This window comes from Lagenorhynchus albirostris, chromosome 12 (assembly GCF_949774975.1).
Source record: "Lagenorhynchus albirostris chromosome 12, mLagAlb1.1, whole genome shotgun sequence".
Lineage (NCBI taxonomy): Eukaryota > Metazoa > Chordata > Mammalia > Artiodactyla > Delphinidae > Lagenorhynchus > Lagenorhynchus albirostris.
The window spans coordinates 68,173,647-68,190,677 of record NC_083106.1 but is presented as its reverse complement, the minus strand read 5'-3'; positions in this window follow the sequence as shown (position 1 = coordinate 68,190,677).

Sequence of the window (17,031 nt, the reverse complement as noted above, 5' to 3'; positions counted from 1 at the left end):
GGGTTTGTATGAGTGAAAATTATCTATATACAAACAGCTGCAGGAAAGTAAATTTAGCTGCTGAAGGTATATATGTTATAAAGCTTTTTATTAAGTGGTTAATATTACATTCTTCTCCCAATATTTTCCACATTCTTAGTACTACTACTCAACTATGTTACAAGAGGAATTTATTACATTCATTGTATTCCCATTAATCTTTAAAAAAAATTATATTGCTTTTCATTTTATTTCACTACTATTGTTTTTCCACTAAGCAATGATTTTTACCATGAGGCTGAAATCAATAGACATTTAACAAGTACTATACACAGGTTTATCATCAATCAAAAACCCCAAGGACCTAACACAGCACTTACTAAAATTGACTTTGAATTCATCCTTGCTATATTGTATTTTGTGAAACTTCTTTTAGAGGCTCTGGTTTATTTTACTGAGAAAATGATGTACTCCTCAATAATAATTGACAAAAGATTTAAGGAAATGTAATTCAGAAAAAAAAATCATTTACTGCACATAGCTGAAACATGAAAATTTGGAACCCTTTTCTTCCACACTCATTCTGCCTTGGTAATACAGTAGAGAAGGATATTTTGTGACTAATTTGGTTTTATGTAATTTTTACATAGCAAACCTTCACTCAAAAGGAGATTGAAGATAGAGTGTTTGCTTTCCAGGAAGGGAAAACCAAACTAATATATTTGAGGAAAAGCTGCAAAAAAAACCATGAAGTTGCCATTGGTTATCTGATTATACCTACCTACCGCCAAGTCATGAAACGAAAACAAGTCAAAAACATAAGGATCAAGTTATTAAAATGACTGTAGCACTTTAGAATTAGAATATAGCACTAAATACTACTAGAAGGGAAAATATATAGTTAACATTAAGGAAAGTTGAAAATATGTGTACGGATGGACCTACAGATCAAAAGAATCTAGGTACTGCTAGATTCTTTTGGTCTGTAGGTTGATTCAAAGTCAATTTTAGTAAGTGCTGTGTTAGGTCCTTGGGGTTTTTGATTGATGATAAACCTGTGTATAGTACTTGTTAAATGTCTATTGATTTCAGCCTCATGGTAAAAATCATTCCTTAGGTATAAAGATCCAGAGATGACAGAAATGAGCTGTCATGCCAGGACCTCAAACTTTTTGTACATCAGTTTCCTTGTATAATCCTCCGTCATCTGGTTACCTCTTCCTTTATTGTAGCCTATCACAGTCCAACCTGCAGTACTTCTTTGGGTTCTGAAACCCACCTGAGGGTTTCTGCCACCTGTCAGGAGGAATTTGATGGCTGAGTGTTTACCAAAGAATAATGCTCACTTATATTAACATGGCACAGCATCAACAGGGCTATAGGAGCACTCTCCCTCCACCTAGAGAAACCTGTAGCCATTATTTTTACACGTTGTCCTCACTAAATTGAACTCAGTATTGTTTGAAACGGCAATGCTGTATGTATATGCATGTATACGGTTGTAAAGGAAACTTCTTAGGGAACGTTTTGTTTTTTCTTTTTTTATTATTAATTTTTATTGGAGTATAGTTGCTTTACAATGTTGTGTTAGTTTCTGCTGTATGGCAAAGTGAATCAGTTATATGTATACATATATCCCCTCTTTCTTAGATTTCCTTCCCATTTAGGTCACCACAGAGCATTGAGTAGAGTTCCCTGTGCTCTACAGTAGGTTCTCATTAGTTATTTTATTCATAGTAGTGTATATATGTCAATCCCAATCTCCCAATTCATCCCACCCCTAACAGGGGAATGTTTTGATAGTTGAGAAAAGGAAATGAAAGGAAAGGAATAAAGGAGTAAACATTTTGTAGAGAATAAAATTTAGCAATTAGAAATAAATCTCTGCAAGAAACTGGGGATATTGTAAGACTAACCATAAAATCTCTGGGCCCTTCTGTAGTCAATCTGTCCTCTGCATAAAAGCTCTCAGAGGGCTACCTCTCCCCTTTCTCCCGCCTTTTGGTTTATAAATTGGAGTCAGGGGTATTTTGTTGAAAAGGACCAGCAAACCAAAAGGGGAGGGCTTCCCTGGTGGCGCAGTGGTTAAGAATCTAACTGCCAATGCAGGGGACACGGGTTCAAACCCTGGTCCAGGAAGAACCCACGTGCAGCGGAGCAACTAAGCCCATGCGCCACAACTACTGAGCCTGCACTCCAGAGCCCGTGAGCCACAACTACTGAAGCCCGCGTACCTAGAGCCCGTGCTCACAACAAGAGAAGCCACCGCAGTGAGAAGCCGCGCACCACAATGAAGAGTAACCCCTGCTTGCTGCAACTAGAGAAAAGCCCACGCACAGCAACGAAGACCCAACACAGCCAAAAATAAAAATAAAATAAATTTAAAAAAACAAAAAGGGGATAAGGCCCATTTAAAATTTGCAGTTTATGAAAAGGCAGGGCCTCTGGTCAGGTCCAAGTCTTCTCAAGTTCTCTAAGGCTAATATTATTTTTGCAGAATATGATACTTGAGTATGTGGTAATCTATAAAATATGAGAAGAAAAATGAGAGCAATAACCATCACTCCAAGCTTTAGTTAATATTCCTTTAGAACAGGGTGATTTTTCAGAGCCTTAAATGCTTATAACTGAAAATAGCTTTTATGAATAAGAACAAGGTAGACTCTGGCCAGATCAATACCTTGTTTTCAAGGGGCCAGGTTCTCATTCTATGTAACTATGGAAATCAGACTACACAGGAAGGCAATCTTCCCCAGAGAGAGATGGGTACAGGTGAACCTTCTGATACTGCTAGTGAAATTAAAGTTCCAAATCCAGCTATGTTGATTGAATTCAACACACTCTAATGGGCATAAGCCCCCTCTTAGTATGCTTTATTTTAGTAAAGGGGAGCAAAGCACAAATAACATGATTGAAAGGCTTACTCGGCTTCTGAGTATCATGCCACCGAACAAGCACGGAAACGCCCTCTGCATCAAGAATCTGGAGTCTATTTAATATAACGTCCTTTACATTAAATAGACCTCCCTCCAACTGCTAACACATTAGCAGTTGGCTTTGATACATTGTATCTAAGTCAAATTACTGTTATTTTTTCTAACATCTATCTTAAATATGTCTATTTTAAAATTTCAAGTTGTTGGTCCTAATTATACTAAAATTGATCAGTTTAAAAACTATTTTCCTTCCATGACTTTAGCACTTGTGTTAGTTTCCTATGACTACTGTAATATATTATCAAAACTTAGTAGCTTAGAATAATACAAATTTGTTACCTCACAGTTCGGGAGGTCAGAAGTCCTAAAGGGTCTTACTGTGCTAAAATCAAGGTTTGGGCAGGGCTGCATTCCTTCTGGAGGCTCTAGGAGAGAATCCATCTTCTTGCCTTTTCCAGTTTCTAGAGGGCCCTGATTTCCTTGGCTGGTAGCTCCCTATCATCTGCAAAGCCAGCAATGGCTAATCAAGTCTTTCTCACATCGAATCAATCTTCGTATTCATGTGTATCATTATTTTAGATTCCACATTCATGTGATATCATATGATATTTGTCTTTGTCTGACTTATGTCACTTAGTATGATAATCTCTAGGTCCATGTTGCTGCAATTTCTTTTTTATGGCTGAGTAATATTCAAATATATATATATATCACATCTTCTTTATCGATTCATCTGTCAATGGACATTTAGGTTGCTTTTATGTCTTGGCTATTATAGATAGTGCTGCTATGAACATTGGGGTGCATGCATCTTTTCGAATTAGAGTTTTCATTGTTTCTGGATTTATGCCCAGGAGTGGGATTGTAGGATCATACGATAAGTCTATTTTTAGTTTTTTAAGGAACCTCCATACTGTTCTCAGTAGTGGCTGTACCAATTTACATTCCCACCAACAGTGTAGGAGGGGTCCCTTTTATCCACACCCTCTCCAGCATCTATTATTTATTATTATCTTCAATATTTTGGAATAGTTTGAGAAGGATAGGTATAAGTTCTTTATATATTTGGTAGAATTCCTCAGTGAAGCCATCTACTCCTGGACTTTTGTTTGCAAGGACTTTTAAAAATCACAGATTCTATTTCATTTCTAGCAACTGGTCTGTTTCTTCTTTTTTTTTAATTGGAGTAGAGTTGATTGACAATGTTGTGTTAGTTTCAGATGTATAGCAAAGTGATTTGGTTATACATATAAATGTATTCATTCTTTTTCAAATTCTGTTACCAATATAGATTATCACAGAATATTGAGTAGAGTTCCCTGTGCTATACAGTAGGTCCTTGTTGGTTATCTATTTTATATATAGTAGTGTGTGTATGTTAATCCCAAGCTCCTAATTTATCCCTCCTCCCCATGCTACCCCTTTGGTAACCATAAGTTTGTTTTCTAAGTCTGTGAGTCTGTTTCTGTTTTGTAAATAAGTTCATTTGTATCATTTTTTAAAATTAGATTCCACATATGAGTGATATCGTTGTCTGTTTCGTCTTGACTCAATCTTGGCAGGCTGTATGTTTGTAGAAATTTGTCTATTTCTTCTAGGTTGTCCAATTTATTGGCATGTAACTGTTCCTCTTATGATTTTTTGTATCTCTGCAGTATTGGTTTTTATTTCTCCTCCTTCATTCTTATTTTGTTTATTCAATTAAATCAGACACAGTTTTAAACAATTGTTAACTCTGTATAATATTAATATGAAATTCCATGAATATACTATGTTTGAAATTGTTTATTAATTTAGACGTTAAAAGATACCCTTAAGGGGAAAACTTATTCTCTTACATCAATAAAGGAATATTAAGGACTTCCCTGGTGGCGCAGTGGTTGAGAGTCCACCTGCCAGTGCAGGGGACACGGGTTCGTGCCCCGGTCCGGGAAGATCCCACATGCCGCGGAGCGGCTGGGCCTGTGAGCCATGGCCGCTGAGCCTGTGCGTCCGGAGCCTGTGCTCCGCAACGGGAGAGGCCACAGCAGTGAGAGGCCCACGTACTGAAAAAAAAGGAATATTAAGACTGAGCTAATGTTTCCTTCTTATTTAATATTTCTGCTGATAGAATGGCTTTCTGGTATATTATTCCCCTTTTGTATTAGTGACAAACGATAAGTGGCTTGATTTCTAGTAATAGTTACATGTTTTATATGAAATATTCAGTGAACCAAGGAGGCAACTTCTTTTACCTTTCCCTTAAGATGCCAGGGTCTTGCTGTCATTTCCATTCCTCTAGGATTTCCTTCTTTGGTGCTCTGCCCTGTGTCAAGTGTAGAAAGTAACTGAACACTTACAAGCACTCAACTGTCTGCAGCTTTGGTGCATCATTTAGAAAGTAAGAATCATTTCTTAGTGAGTGCTGACTGGCACAACACAGCAGGGGAGTAAAGCTGAAAAGAGAAACCATGAGAAATTTACGTTTCTTTTTGCTTGCGTTTCCTGTCAAACAGTAAAAGCAGGACTTAAAAATGAATCAAATGTGCTTTAAATAAACTTTCAAGGTTGCACTCAAAACATTATTTTTTAACTTCCAAATGATCAATATGTATCGTTCCTCACAGAATTATTAGAAACTACTCCGTACAGATTTATTTGAGGTTGTAGGGCTATGACTATGAAAACTAGTTTTATGACAAACAAGCTTGTGGAGTATTTTGTATTTTTCATATACTTGAACTATATATATAGGACGCAAAAGGCTACTTTAAAAGGGTAACCGATCACCATACTTTTCTGTAAAAGGTTTTTGCGCTAAGAAGTTTCAGTTACTCCAAATACTTTCCCTTCAAAACACAGTAATAAAACTAAAGGCCCAGGAATTCCCTGGTAGTCCAGTCATTAAGACTCCATGCTTCCACTGCAGGGGGCACGGGTTCCATCCCTGGTCGGGGAACTAAGTTCCCTTGTTCTGTTAAAGATGACTGCAGTGTAATACATGTGCCTTGCAGTGTGTCATGCAGGATGCCCAGAATATCTGCAGTGATGACCTTCATGAATTGCAGCCTAAGCTCTTCATTTCCACCTCTGATCTCATAAAGCCATTTTCTGCACAATTATTTTGGAAAATAACTTCCTTTGCCACTTTTGTCACTGTTAAATTTCTACTTCGTGGGTGGGGGGTGTATATTCTCAGATCCTTAAGACCTGAACTTGTGTCTTAATTGCTCTTGATATTGAGTGATAATTATTTTCTTTGTTTTGCCTCCAGTGACATAATGTGGTTCTGTTATATTGGATCTTTGACCTCTTTAGAAATCCCTTCGGACGCTAAATATTTTTCTAAGTTTCCGCCATCAACCTTCTCATTATATCCTCTACTTTGGCAATCTCATCCATTTTCATGGCTTTACTTTTACGTTTTATTTTTATGAACGTGACTCCCAAATCAGTATCTCCAATCTGCACTTTTCCCTTCACACATCGACCTGCTTGACAGACAGCGTCACCTAGATGTTTTGCTGGTATCTCCATCCCAAAATGAATTCATCAAGGTCCCTTCCCACCCTTGCTCTCACCCAGGCTAAGCTTTGTCTTGTGTGTTTGTTTTGTTTTGTTTTTTTCTGGCTGCGCTGTGCGGCATGTGGGATCTTAGTTCCCCGACCAGGGATGGAACCCATGCCCCACGAAGCGGAAGCACGGAGTCTTAACCACTGGACCGCCAGGGAAGTCCCAGGCTAAGCTTTCTCTTACTTTCCTATTTCTGTTCAGGGCATTACTGCCCTTCCAAGTTTTAGGTTCCAAACCTTGAGTTCAGCTTTGACTTTCGGCTTCCCCTTTTCTTTACGTGCCATCAGCTGTTTAGACTGGCCAAAGAAATCTTTGTATAGCTTCTATCTTCCCAATGTTATCCCCCAGCAGCTCTCATAAATCTCTCCTAGAGAAAGGTTTCTTTTTTTATTTTTTATTGGTTTTTTATAAATTTTTTATAAAATAATTATAATTATTTTATAATTGCTTTACCATGTTGTGTTAGTTTCTGCTGTACAATGAAGTGAATCAGCTGTAGGTATACATATAACCCCTCTCTGTTGGACCTCCCTCCCCATCCCCTTCCCACCCATCTAGGTCATCACAGAGCACTGAGCTGAGCTCCCTATGGATTAAACACCTAAATGTAAGACCGGACACTATAAAACTCTTAGAGTAAAACATAGGAAAAACACTCTTTAACATAAATCACAGCAAGATCTTTTATGAACCACTTCCTAGAGTAATGAAAATAAAAATAAGCAAAAGGGACCTAATTAAACTGAAAAGCTTTTGCACAGCAAAGGAAACCATAAACAAGATGAAAAGACAACCCTCAGAATGGGAGAAAATATTTGCAAATGAAACAATGGACAAAGGATCAATCTCCAAAATACACTAACAACTCATGCAGCTCAATAAAAACAAAACAAAACAAAAAAACAATAAAAAAATGGGCGGAAGACCTAAATAGATATTTCACGAAAGAAAGTTTTCTTAATTAGCCTCTTTACCTTCTGCCTCTTCTTCTATTTTGTGCTAAGGATTTCCAGCTAGGGCTGCTCTTCTAAAGGACAACACTGACTTTAAGGCAACATAATCTAGAAGAGTTGAGCCCCCAAATCTGCAGTGAGCTAAGGGTAGAGGATTATTTAAGCCACTTTATCTTTCATTCCCTATTTCTTATCTGTATTGTGGATACTAATAATTTCTACAAACGATAATTGTTGCAATTGCATGAAAATATGCGCATAAAATATTTTTCCCTGGCACTTTATTAGCACTCAATAGATGGTAACAGTTATTATTACCATGTCACTTTGCTGCTCGAAATTGTCTATGGTGGGAATTCCCTGGCGGTCCAGTGGTTAGGACTCGTCGCTTTCACTGCTGGGGCCCGGGTTGGATCCCTGGTTGGGGAACTAAGATCCCGCAAGCCTCGCAGTGCAGCCAAAAAGAGAAAAAGTCAGTGGTGCCATAATGTCCACCAAACGGTGCAGCTCTCACCTACCTTTCCAGTGCTGGATCCCACTTACTGACCTTCACAAGCTCTTTTCAGTCATGCATGCTGAACCGTTCTCTACACATTTCATTTACCTAAGATGCTTCTTACTTTCTCGTTCGTCTTATAGCTGTTTATTTAATTTCCCTGTGTGAGTCAACATTCTGTTAATTACAACTGACCTATCCTCTTTTCACAGTAAAGTTAAGTAAAAAAGAGGGAAATTATTCACTCACACGTGTGGGCCAGGTGGAGACTGCAAGGCTGTCAGGTTTCACGGAAGCCACTCCCTGGGTCACAAGCATTTCGGGACCACATGGGCTCCACTTCTTTCTACACGTCAACTTTATTTCCTGCCCCAGTATTGGCTTTCTCTGCTTCTCCTTAAACCCTGCAGCAACACACTTCCCAGAGGTATGCCTTGTTATTTCCATCCATTTAGTTCCACACACAGATCAAATGACCCTGCATTCCAATTCCAAATTTCTGGGACAGTGTGCCAGGCAGTTCTCAGAGCAAGTCCATTCAGGGTAGGATGCTCCAAACATGGTTAAGATCAGAAAATGAGATCATTAGAGCATGAGTAGTGTCTTATCATCTTTATTTTTCTCATCATTCTTGCAAATTGTGACTTGTATAGACACCCTTCAGTAAATGTTTATGGAAAGATCTGAAATTTTCTATTGTGAGTTTGCTAAAAAGCAATACGGATATTGAGTGAAGTTAAATTTGTAATTTATTTACTCTGCAGAGAATGATATAGACTTGATTGGAAGCTCCAAGACCTCACAACGCAATGGAAAATTTTGCCAAAAAGTGGACACAGGAAAAGAGGCTCAACATCACCAATTATTAGAGAAATGCAAATCAAAACCATAATGAGGTATCATCTCACACTTGTCAGAATGGCCATCATCAAAAAATCTACAAACAATAAGTGCTGGAGAGGGTGTGGAGAAAAGGGAACCGTCCTACACTGCTGGTGGAAATGTAAATTGGTGCAGCCACTATGAAAAACAATATGGAACTTCCTACAAAAAACTAAAAGTCGAACTACCGTATGATCCGACAATTCCACTCCTGCGTATACATCTGGAAAAAAACCGAAAACACTAATTTGAAAAGATACATGCACCTCTATGTTTATAGCAGCACTATTTACAATAGCCAAGACATGGAAGCAACCCAAATGCCCATCAATAGATGATTGGCTTAAGATGTGGTATACACACACACACACACACACACACACACACACACACACACAATGGAATGTTACTCAGCCATAAAAAAGAATGAAATATTTCCAGTTGCAGCAACATGGGTGGACCTAGAGAATATTATGTTTAGTGAAGTAAGTCAGACAGAGAAAGACAAATACTATACGATATCCCTTATATGTGGAATCTAAAAAATAATACAAATGAATGTATATACAAAACAAATAGATTCACAGACTTACAGTTACCAAAGTGTGTGTGTGGGGAAATTTAGGGGTACGGGATTAACAGATACAAACTACCATACATAAAACAGAGAAGCAACAAGGATTTATTGTATCACACAGGGAGGTATATCCAATATCTTTTAGTAACCTATAATGGAATATAATCTGCAAAAATACTGAATCACTATGCTGTATAACTGAAACTAACATAATATTGTCAATCAACTATACTTCAATTTAAAAGAGATCCTCAGTTTGTCCCAAAGTTTAAGAAATGCTCATCAAGGGCTTCCCTGGTGGCGCAGTGGTTGAGAGTCCGCCTGCCGATGCAGGGGACACGGGTTCGTGCCCCGGTCCGGGAGGATCCCACGTGCCGTGGAGCGGCTGGGCCTGTGAGCCATGGCAGCTGAGCCTGTGTGTCCGGAGCCTGTGCTCCACAACGGGAGAGGCCACAACAGTGAGAGGCCCAGGTACAGCAAAAAAAAAAAAAAGAAATGCTCATCAAAATGAGCTATTAATTTTAAATTATGAAATTGTTTTAAAAGCTTGACAAAACATAGTTCTACTAAGAATTCCTGGGAAACCGGTCCTTTTCTACACTGTTGATGGGACTATAAGCTGGTCCAACATTTTGGAAGGACAATTTAGCAACATCTGACTAAATTAAAATCACAAATTGCTTTGATTCAACAAATCTTCATTGGGGAATTTATCGCATACATACTTACTTGCTCAGATAATCAAATATATGCACAAGGAAGGCCACTGCAGCATTTTTATAGTTTAAAAAAAAAAAAGAGAAAAGAACCAACTTGTTCCTCCATGAAATAATTAATTAAATTAGCTTCATTTATACCATGGAATATCATAGGGTCATTACAAAGAATGATGATATAGAAAATTTGTAAATTAATTTTTAATAGAAAAAAGTAAAGTGGGAGACTGTCCAGCTGAGTGGTATGAGTAGATTTGTTAAGAAAGCAGTGGTGATAAGCACATATTGCTTATATGTGCAGAAGAAATTTTTTTTTTTTTTTTTGCCACCGTGGGGCTTGTGGGATCTTAGTTCCCCCACCAGGGATTGAACCTGGGACCTTGGCAGTGAGATCACAGAGTCCTAACCACTGGACTGCCAGGGAAAAGAAGAAAATTCTTAAGAATAAATAAACCATTGTTGAGTCATGTAACAGGGTGGGACTTGACCCTGGAGGTTAGGAATGGAGGAAGATGTTTATTTTCTATTTTATGTCTTTCTTTGCTGTTTGAAAATTTTATGTAATTTTAAAATTAATGGCACCTAATTAGCAATTTTAGAAAGTCTCAGAACCATGGATATTTGGAATTTACAAATCAAATTTTACATTTTCTTTCTTCCCTGTCCACTTACCCTTATATGTATAAAAAAATACATGTCATTAAGACTTATAAATACAGGGAGAATTTTTTTTTTTTGGCCGCTCGTCATGTTCCCTTACCAGGCATGTGGAATCTTAATCCCCTGACCAGGGATTGAACCCATGCCCCCTGCATTGGGAGTGCAGAGTCTTAACCACTGGACCACCAGGGAAGTCCAATACAAACAAAACTTTGAGCTCTCTTCCCCTACCCCTTCACACCACTTCCGATAGAGCTGTTAAGAAGTAATATTCTTCTCCTCAACAAGTAGCCTTGCTAGGGAATGCATGAGGAACAGGTTGAAAAATGCACGTTTATTGAGAACACACCTCCCATGTGCTGCACATTGAACTAGGGGCTTAGGAGTCAAATGATTCACAAAACAAAGGCTTTGGATAACAGGATGATTAGAACAAATTATGAAGAGTTAGCTATAACTTTTTTTTTTTTTAAAGTGCTTTGTGCCCGTTGGTGGTGGGTGGAGCAAGAAGGAAGGTGTTTAGGCTTTTTCTTTCTTTCTTTTTTTTTTTTTTGCGGTACGCGGGCCTCTCACTGTTGGAGCCCCTCCCGTTGCGGAGCACAGGCTCCGGACGCGCAGGCTCAGCGGCCATGGCTCACGGGCCCAGCCACTCCGCGGCATGTGGGATCTTCCCGGACCGGGGCACGAACCTGTGTCCCCTGCATCGGCAGGCGGACTCTCAACCACTGTGCCACCAGGGAAACCCTCTTTCTTTCTTTTTTTACAAAATTGGTACAAGGGCCATGAGTCAGAGGGAAGGAAGGGAAGGCAGAAATTAGACAACTACAGGTCTAGAACAGTATGATCTGAAGGATCCCGAAGTGATGGTTAGAAAGCAGGTTTCTAGGGCCCAACTCCAGTCTACTTAATCAGACTTTCTAGAGGTGTGGCCTGAGAATCTGCCTTTAAGTCAAATTATTCAAGTGATCTTTATGCACACTAAAGTTTTAGAGGTTCTGCTGTAAGATAATTCAGATCCTGAAGGATAAGCCCTACCTGGACTGAGAGGTAATCTTCTTACATTTATTTTCTCCTTAGATTTCTAGGATGGTAGTAAGGTCCCATATTAAGCATGCACTAGATGTTAGTGGGTAAACTCGTGGTAAAGAAATTGAGAAAAGATTCAGTTATGTTAAGAAAACAATTGGACTGGAAATTTAGACTCTCTCGAGAAGACAATACAAAAATCAATATTGTGACAAAATGTAAGAGAAAAGACAAAATTAAATTAGATCTAAAGCACAGATTAAGTTTGTGAAAGAGAAAGCTAGAGCCTGTGTTTTTGCAGTTCATTTGATAGAGTGTAACAACTGAGCATCTATCTTGCCTTCTTTTGAGTCTACTTGCTATAACTTTTGATTATAGATAATTTTGTTGATAAAAAGTAGAGTCCCCAAAATATTTGAAAGGCAGTTGTAAATAAGTTCCTAAAGTTTAGAGAGCATCATTGCTCATCCTGTAGAGTCTAGGATATTTTAGATAATATGAGGATAAGTTTAAATCTATATCTATGATGGTCAAAAATAAACTGAATTGAATTTAGTTCAATGGGCACTTATTGACTACTTAATATTACCTTGAAATGTGCCAAGGAATATTAGAGAAGTGAGCCTGGATATAAGACACAGTGTCTACCCTCAAAGGGCTTACAGGCTCATGAGCAAGGCTCATCTATAGACTAACTATAATAAAAGGCAAGATGAGGGATTTCGAATTAAAATGCAGTAGGGGGCGTGGGATGAATTGGGAGACTGGGATTGACATATATACACTACTATGTATAAAATAGATAACTAATGAGAACCTACTGTATAGCACAGGGAACTCTACTCAGTGACCTAAATGGGAAGGAAATCCAGAAAAGAGGGGATATATGTATATGTTTGGCTGATTCACTTTGCTGTACAGCAGAAACTGACACAGCAGTGTAAAGCAACTATACTCCAATTAAAAAAATGGTATGACATTAAAAAAAATAAAATGCAGTAAGTAGTAGATCAAAGCTACAGGAGTTTTAAAGGGTGGTTATTTCTGCATGGGAAGGGGGGTGGTGGGCTAAGGGAAAGCAGAACAAATCAGTCAACTCTACTCTGGTGACAGATGTATCCAGACTTCACTCCACCAGGAAGACAAAGGAAGACTTCACAGAGGAGCCCTGATTAGAGAGGAAGTCAAGAGGGTGAGGATGTAGAGAGAGGAATAGTGAGCAAGTGAACATTTTTGTAAAGGTACGATAGAGGGTAAGCACTCGGTGGCACTGATCCTGGTCCAGTATATGAACAGAACACTAAACACTCAAATTGATGTTAATTGAATTATTATTACTGCCACTGTTGTTATATTGAAGAATACGTCTGTAAGAATCACAGAAATCAGCAAAACTCCTAAAAAGTTGATGTCCTAAAATGGGAAGAGAGACCTGTGCATTTCCAAGTTCATCACACTTTGACAGCCCTATTTTTTAAAATCCAGAGACCACAAAATTGATACTCTCTGATGGGTTTCCAATGAGGTAAATGAGATACAATGATGAAAACTTAGAAATATAAGGAAAAGGCACTTTTATATTGCCTTTCTAAAGGCAATTTCTATATTTCTTCTTGGGAGAGATGCTGTGAATCAACTCAGGGGTTCTCTACAGAGATAACGTATGCCACATTTATGCTTCCAAGATTTATTTTGCTTTATTTCGCGGTTAATTTACGTTTGAATAATTGAGGCTCTCTTAAAAGCATTTTCCTTAGGATGGTATTACTCTTTCTCATTTGCACCTGGCTTTTCCTCATGGAAAGGAAAAAAAAATCCGAATAGGCAATACAAATATCTCTCCTCATTTAACTACCTATGTATATTTAAATATACATGCTATCTTCTTTCTGGGAAGAACGCAAGGACTAGAATTAACCGTTTTAAATGCGGGCCCAGCGTTTCCGGTGCCTTTGGAATCATTTCAATATGTGGCACAGCACCTGCCTCGTGTTTTCAACTTTGATTGGACTCCATTCGCTGCTCCTCTCATGAAAAATGTTTTCCTCGGGAAAGTGTGGTGTGTTTTTAACCGATTCCAATAGACCTTCAACCCGTGCTCTCTCTTTGTGTCTGCGGACACAGAAGTGGTTCCCAGACTCCGGGGGGACTTTCTGCTGGACCGATCCCCAGACAGACTCCGGCCCTCACCTCTGAGACCCAGCAGGCGGCCTGTCTGGGGCCTCGCGGCCCAGCCCCTCGGATGAGAGCAGGTAGAACCCGCCCGAGACCCAGCAGCCGTGCCCGCGTCGCGGCCTCCGCAGCACAGACTCTAGCATCCCCGCCCTTTCGGTTTCCGGAGCCCCGGAGCCCCGCCGCGCCCTGGAGAGGCTCCAGCATCCCTCGGCCTGGAGGCCCCGGGCGCCCGCGGCTACCGAACCACGAGCCACAGCCGCCCTGCGGTCTCGATCCACAGCACCGGGTGGAAGAGCCGCGCCGGCAGATGCCGGGGCTGGGGCTGCTGAGCGCCGGCCCCTGGACGAAGAGCGCGAGCAACCGCGCAGCTGCCAAGCGATCGAGCGCCGTGCCGCGCCAGGGGAGTCCCGTCCCGCCTCGGCCGAGTGGGGACCCGAGGACACGGTTAGCCGAGCAGATCGGAGGCGGCCTCAGCCCGGCTCCAGCCCTGCGCACCTTCCCGGTGGCCGGGGCCCCGAGAGAGCCGGGGAAGGGAGAAACGGCGGCGGGAGGGCGGGGCGCTCTCCGCCCCCTGAGGCCAGCGCTCTCTCCCAGCGTGCTGGGGTTGCTCGGCGCCCCGGTCGGAAGGACGTGCCCAGCCTTAGCCCTGAGCCGTCCGCCGCGCCCGCCGCATCCCTGGCGCGGCCCTCTGGCTCTGTTAGCAGGCACAACCCAGCGCCCTTCCTGCCACCAGGCCCTGCTATTTCAAGAATTTTAGGGGGAAAAAAAAAAGTGCACTAGCGAGTTGGGGGCCGGGGCAGCCCGGGAAACTCGTGAAGCAGGCAGGCAGGCGCGGCCTGGATGCAGCGACCTCTGTCTCCTAAGGGTCTCCCCGGCTTTATTGATCGCAGGGGTGGGGTGGGGGGCTTTTTCTGTCTCCCAGATTTACTCTGAAATCGAGTTTCTTGGGACTGAAGGTCCATATAATTGTATCACGTCCATAGCAGTCGCGCTGTGTCCAAAATGGGCAAGGGCACTCGCGGCGCAGACACTGAGGTCCCCAGAGACGCCAAGTCTCTTGGCCCCGGGGCTTATGCTTGTTTTCTCCATGGAACGGGCCTCCGAATTCCCCCAGGAACGTCTCAGTAAGTAGGGGTGTGTGTGCGCGTGTGTGCAATGATTCCCGTGAACTGACAGTGTTATTACAAGAACAAATGGACGTAAGTACAATACGTCATGTGTACTTGTTGATACACTTTTTTAATGGATAAGAATGAAATTTATGAGGTCTCGAAGACAAGGTCGACTTGTCAAGGGAAAGTATTTCCAGCCCTCATTTAATTAAAAAAACCTGCACTTCTGTAGAGATTCGATGGACATTCCAGCTAGCTCCTTAGACGATTTTGGTGATCAGAATTGAATCTGCATGCATTCTCATAATAGAACACTTGTCGTACGAACTGCCATTGCAGGTCACTCTTCCTCAAAACTGTAAGCTTCCTCAAGGCAGGGATAGTTTTCATTCACCTTTGATTTTCCCCATATCAAGCAGTGCCTGCGCATAAGTACTCAATAAATGGTCATTAATTACACCACTCACCCCTAGTCCTTACACTTTCTGTAGATTCTAATACGGAGGAATGCAGGAAGGGGAAGGTGGGGGGAAAGATACCAAATAAAAGTGAAGGACTTAGTCTTCCAAGCTGAGGGACATTTGCAAGTCAGTGATAATGCTCAGAATCAATTTGCTAATCAAATCTTTTTGGTTTTAGGGCTATCATGGGCAGGAAGTGGAAATGACCTACATCCTTGGGCTTTTTGTTTTTAATCAATAAGTGGATACATTTCTCTTTGGATATATTTTCCTTTCTTCTTCTTTTTTCTTTTTATCTATAGATTAGGTGTGGTGTAAACCATAATGCTTGAAGTGAAAATGTGTCTTGCTAGCCTTTGATGCCTTAGATGTCCTTGAATTTACTGGTATATGTGGCTAATCTCATATTTCTCATTTTTTATATTTTAACGGGTATCCTAAGATAACATACATTGGAGAAATCTTGTTTGGACATCTAAAATACTTCACTTGGGAGAGTGAGCTGCAAATATTAAAATCCATTAGCTGCCTTAATTGTTGCTTTTTAAGCTCTCAGTGATACTTTTACATCTTTGTTCCTTAGCCCTTGAGTGTACTCCCCAGCCTCTTCCATTTGTAACTATTTGAAGAACCTGTATTGTTAATATGTAATATCAGCACACATATGCTGTACTATTATTTTAGCTGATAATGGCTTTTATAAGGGGTTCATTTGTGCCCACTCATCTTATATAATGGCACTTAAACATCACCATCACTTATGCATTACAAACATTCATTCTGGACAACATACTGTCTAGAACGTTTTCTATTAATACTAGAAATCTCCAGATGCCTCATCACTATCATTCTTTCTGAATTTCTGTAGACAAGTTGTAAGAAAGATTAGCCTTTTGTCTAATTTTCGACTACTAACAAAATATTTGTTTTATTCTGAACTTTAGGCGTAAGCACTTGAATTTTTGTACTACTTCTACTGTTCTGTTCAAGTGCCAAGTGTTCATTCTTTCCAGGTTGTAAATAAAATATGGTTCAGAATGCCATCTCTATTTGCAGCACCAGGAAAAAATGCTGTTGAATCTGTAATAACTCTCGATAACCTTGTTCTTTTATTTTAGCGACGTCCCCTCCGTTGTGATTTTTAATGGAGTGCTTATTGCTGTCTTTTTTTTTTTTTCTTGACCTACTTTCTTTTCAAGAGCTTCCATATAGAGCGTGTTTTATGTGGCGGTGATTTCTGTAGTGTGCAGGAGAGTCTTAAATCGCGGCGGAACAGATTAGTTGGCTATCACTTATTCCAGAAATGTTTTCGTGGTTTAAAAATCACCTGGTTCCAACGTCCACAATTTCACAGTCTGAAATCTTTTAAGCTATGCTTTTCATGAGTTTGCTCCGTTCTCCAGACTGAGGATTGGACCTCATTCTGCTCTGACCCAATTGTTATTTTTCTTTGTTGCCTCAACCCCCTAGAGATTGTGTTTCCAAGGGAGAGGCGTTCTTGGGACT